Genomic DNA, 6,000 nt, shown 5'->3' with positions numbered 1-6,000 from the left:
TCCCACCAAGTTCTCCACCATAATGATAATGGAGTAACACTTTGAAACTTTAACCAAGCTCCCTGTTAAATGCTTTATTTTATAGGAGTTGCCTTGGTCATGTTGTCCTTTACAGTAGAAAAAGTAACTAAGACATAGACATTTTGAAAATAAGAGGAAAATGCAATTAATTTTAAAATAGATTTATTATAAATTAGATAAAACAATAATTCAAAAAATAGCAGGTGCAGTGCTGAATTTTCCAAAGCCCCTGTATTGGTTAAGAAGTAGTATGTACCCTCACAAGAAAAAAATAAGCAAAGGACACATTAGAAGAGTGGAAAATAGAAGAAAACATCCAAGAGCAGAATATACTGAAAGCTGAGCATGACAGTCAATATATGGAATGATGGAATAATACTTGAACTAAGGAACAAATATTGTTAATAAGATAAAAGCAAAGAATGATCCTTTATAATGAAATATTTGAAAGGATCACACGCAAGTTGAAATTCTCAAAACTTAGAAAATTAAACTAAAAATACCATATATATATATAATATATATTTTATATATATAATTATTCAGAACAGTTTTACCATAAATACTTTTGCTGACCAGTATAAAAAAATATATAAACTGTCCATATCCTGGTTTCACATTTGCTTAACACTGTCAGCTGAGTTGTTCTAGGTACTATGGAATTATATGGCAATCTGACACTCCCCCCACCCATTTACCATCACCTCCTTTCATGCTCCAAAGACATTCCATGCAAACATCTAGCCACAATTCATTTCTTGTACATGATGCTATTGAGTGCCATTCATTCAAGTAGAAAGCTTTACAAAGGTTCAATTTAGGTGAGCTTGTATATATTCATATTTCTTTGAGAGTGGAGTGAAGAGTTCTAAAGAAGTCATTAAACTATAGAAGCAATTTCAAGAGTCTACCCTGATTGTTCCCACTGTTAAGTAGAAAACAGCATCAGATTATTAGAAACATTAATGTATTCAACAATATATCAGTAAGTATTTATTGTATATTCCTGAAAGAAATAACAAAACAAAACAAAACAAAAAAACAGCATCCTGTCAAGTTGAGAGAACTCTGCAGTAGTTCCAAGAATTATTTGTAAAGCTTTATAAATATAATGTCAGATGATTCTTTTTTTTTTACATTTTTAAAATTAATTTATTCTTGTTACATCTCAATGTTTATCCCATCCCTTGTATCCTCCCATTCTTCCCTCCCTCCCATTTTCCCCTTATTCCCCTCCCCTATGACTGTTCCTGAAGAGGATTACCTCACCCTGTTTATGCTCATAGGGTATCAAGTCTCTTCTCGGTAACCTGCTGTCCTTCCTCTGAGTGTCACCAGGTCTCCCCTCCAGTGGACATGGTCAAATGTGAGGCACCAGAGTACGTGAGAAAGTCATATCCCATTCTCCACTCAATTGTGGAGACTGTTCTGACCATTGGCTACATCTGGGTGGGGGTTTAAAGTTTACCACCTGTATTGTCCTTGGCTGGTGCCTTAGTTTGAGCGGGACCCCTGTGCCCAAATCTGCCTACCATAATGTTCTACTTGTAGGTTTCTAGGACCCTCTGGATCCTTCTACTTTGCTATTCTCCCATGCTTCTCTCATCCAGAGTCTCATGGGATGTCTTCCCCTCTGTCCCAGTTTCCTGGTAAGTGAAGACTTTCATGAGACATGCCCCTTCTCTTCTGCTGGATGTGAGTTACCTTACAGTAAGTTCAAAATCACCCAAAAGAAATTCAAGACAGAACTCACATATAAATCTATTGTTATCATTTAAAGTTTGCTCCCAATAACCATGAATTTCCGGTTCAAAAACAGAGCTATGAAATAACATTTAAGCACATTTGCTTTTTCCATAAATGAGTATAAACTCATATACAAAGAAGACAAGTGTGTTTGGCATATTTTTTTCTTGTTACATATATTTGCTCATTGGTATGAGAGGCAATCATGATAGCATGTGTGTACTAGACGTAGGATAGCTTTTGTAAATTGATTCTTTCCTGTCTGGGTGTTCAATTCTGGTATGGGGTTTGACAATAGGCAATTTTACCTGTGAAGTCATCTCTCCATCCCAGAGTCCATGGCTTTTAATGATTGGCAGATTCAAATTTAAACTATAGACAGATTAATGTTTTCATCTTTTGTACCATAGGAAGCAGTGAGAGAAAATTTTTGAAATATCTGGCTCTATGAAAATGACTTAAGGAAAATAAAATGAATGTTAGGCAGCCTGTGAAACAATGCTGTAATAGAGAGATCATATGGTCTGATTAGCTTCTTCTTTCTTTTATTTTTCCTTTTAATTTACTTTTATGTTTAGTTGTATTTATGTTTTATGCCTGTGTGTGAGTATGCATACATGAGTACAGGTGCCCATGGAGGCCAGCAATGTGAGACCTCCTGGAACTGGTATAACAGAGAGTTGTGAGCTGCCTTATGTGAGTACTGGAAACTGAACTTGGTTCCTCTGCAAGAGCAGAATAGGCTCCTAACCACTGTGTCTTTTTTCCAGCATACCCTCCAAATTTTAAGACTCTATTTTCACCTTTTTTAATAATCATTGCTGCAAGAGCTAAACTTTAATTCACAGTGACTATAGGTCAGTATTTCTTCTCTAAAATAAACAAACATTCTACTTTGTCAAGTTCAGCAAATTGCCATGGTGATCATCTAAATAGAGTACTTGTAATTCCAAAAACTGTCGCTCTTAACCTCTGCTGTTAGAGAATTTGTGTTTTTTGTTTTTTATAAACTACACCTAATTTTCCCATCATTCTTATGTCTTGGCTAGTATTGATTTCTTCACTTAATGGATGATGAAATTGAAGGCCAGGAGACAAGTAGTTTAACTTCAGAATGTTAAATGACTAGGACTTGCTCAAGGCAAATATCCAACTAAAGTCTAAAATAAGGAGAAAGTTTTACTCTTAATGCAGGGCAGACTCAATCCATCTGTGCTAAGTGATTCTTGACTATTAAACATGAAACTTATCCCACTGTGTCTCCATCATTGAAAAGCATTCTTTACATCTACTTGAAGCTAATTATTACCCTGACAACTCTGAATTTCTTTGTAATTAGAAGATTAATATGTAATAAGATTATAGATACATAAATATAATTTAATTACTTCAATTACATCAATAAGATTTACATAAACTTGAATTCTGCTAAAAGAAAATGAAATTAAATACAGAAGTTTAGAAAGTTAGAAAATGATGGGAAAACAAATAACTATCCACAGTCTACCAAAAGAGAGCTTGTACCCTTAAAAGAGATGTTTCTGGAGATAAGTTGAACACACACAGTTTTAAAATGCCCTTGAGCATGAAATAAAAATGTTTAACCTGTATATAGCTAGTAGCATTACTTCAAAATAATGAGACAATAGTAATTGAGATAAAAATTAAAGAAAATAAATTCAAACTCTACAACCAAAAAAGTGAATAAAAATATCTAAATAATTGGAAATTAATAAATTAATTTCAGGAGTACAGAGGGAAATCTAATGGTAGAACTCTAACCTGCATGGAGCCCTAGGTTTAAAACATTGTATATCTCCAAAAGCACAAAGAAAGAATTACTGAAATTCAAAACACAAATCTGCCAATCTTGATATTAAAAAGAATTATGCCCCTCAGGATATGACAAATGATGAATGTTATTATAAGCTGCTAATAGAATTAGAAAATTTCTAAAAACTAGTATTCTTCCATTAACATTGATAAAAATGTTTACAATTTTATAAACATGTTTAGTGATTATTTGCACAGTGTATGCATACATACAACTCACATATAATAAACAATAGAAATATAATCACATTTTACTTACTACAGGAGCTATACTCTGAAAAGTATGTCATACAAGAAATCTACATCATGGTGTAGATATACAACCTAGATATCATGGGTCAATCACTTATGTGGCTTCTCTGAGAAGTAGAGCAATGATGGACATGAGATGTAAGAAGTTTCTGCCAATATAATGTATTTTCAATTAAATTTTATTTTCATACATAAGGATGGATATGCTATAGAAATGGTATAAAACTATAATGGATAAATAAAGACTAATAATCATTATCATTACTGAGTGTTACATATGAATGTAACAAGTCTTTCTACATTTTATACTTTATATTATTGACAGCATAGCATCACCCCAAACAAGTGAAAATGCCTGTGTTTACGAGATACAATTTTACAGTGTCATTATGCAATAGGAAATTTCTAAATCTGTTATGATTTTGAGAAACTACCATCATCTGTGCAGTCCATTGCAGACTAAATGTCACTATGTGGCTCATGCCACCAATATGTGAAAGAAATATGTACAGTAGATTATACCTATGAAATGTACAGTACATGTGATATATACATAGATATGTGATATATATATATATATATATATATATAGTATAGTAACATACACACACATATATATATGTGTGTGTGTGTGTGTGTGTGTGTGTGTGTGTGTGTGTGTTACTAAACTATAAGATGCCAGTATATAATATAAAACATCTGTGGATTGCACAGCAGTAATATTTTACAATTTTGTTTATATTTCAAAATGAGTACAATTATTAGCAGAGGATTCTTAATCTAAAATATAAATATTAAAATAAAATTCCATTTGTTGTTCTAGAAGTATGGCAACTATTATAGAGGAATTAAGACTATCATACAAAAACATCCTGGGGGTAAGTGGAGTATGATATAACAAAGCAAGTTTTAAAAAGAGAAAACTAAAGTTAAAAACTTCTTTTGCTTAAAAGAGACCTATGAAGAATAAATGGACAACATCAGACTATGAGAAGAAATATTTGCAAAGGTCAGCCACAAAGACTGGCAAATAAGGTAGCTAGAAGTTACCTGAAATATGATATTTTAAAAAGTCAGATACATTGAGAAATAGGTAAAAATCTTGAACAGACAATCATAAATAAAGCTATATGAATTGTCTTTGAGAATGTGAAAATTGCACAGCAATGAAACTCAAGTAAAATGATAGTGGAAAAGAAATGCTAACCAGATGAATTCTCATTTTAATGTAAGAAAATAGAAAACAAAAATTTATTTGCAACCTAAAATAACAACAAGAAAACAACAATAGTACATTTTTAAAATTTTTATTTTTCTTAATTTATTCTTGTTACATCTCAATGGTTATCCCATCCCTTGTATCCTCCCATTCTTCCCTCCCTCCCATTTTCCCCTTATTCCCCTCCCCTATGACTGTTCCTGAGGGGGATTACCTACCCCTGTATATGCTCATAGGGTATCAAGTCTCTTCTCAGTAACCTGCTGTCCTTCCTCTGAGTGCCACCAGGTCTCCCCTCCAGGAGACATGGTCAAAGGTGAGGCACCAGAGTACATGAGAAAGTCATATCCCATTCTCCACTCAAGTGTGGAGACTGTTCTAACCATTGGCTAGATCTGGGTAGGAGTTTAAAGTTTACGGCCTGTATTGTCCTTGGCTGGTGCCTTAGTTTGAGCGGGACCCCTGTGCCCAAATCTGCCTATCATAATGTTTTACTTGTAGATTTCTAGAACCTTCTGGATCCTTCTACTTTGCTATTCTCCCATGCTTCTCTCATCCAGAGTCTCAATGAGATGTCCTCCCCTCTATCCCAGTTTCCTGGTAAGTGAAGGCTTTCGTGGGACATGCCCCTTGGGCTAGTATGCAGATATAAGTGAGTATATACCATTTGAGTCTCTCTGCTTCTGGCTTAACTCACTCATTATGATCATTTCTAGCTCGATCCATTTGTCCACAAATTTCGGGAATTCCTGGTTTTTAATAGTTGAGTAGTATTCCATAGTGTATATGTACCACAGTTTCTTCATCCATTCTTCTACTGAGGGACACTTAGGCTGTTTCCATGATCTGGCTATTATGAATAAGGCTTCCAGTTGTGTCGTTAAGATGCTTATCTGCAATGTTTCCAATTTCTTTTTAAATGCACTTAG

The sequence above is a fragment of the Acomys minous genome, assembly GCF_964271855.1.
Source record: "Acomys minous genome assembly, chromosome: 19".
Lineage (NCBI taxonomy): Eukaryota > Metazoa > Chordata > Mammalia > Rodentia > Muridae > Acomys > Acomys minous.
This window is presented reverse-complemented; position numbering follows the sequence as displayed.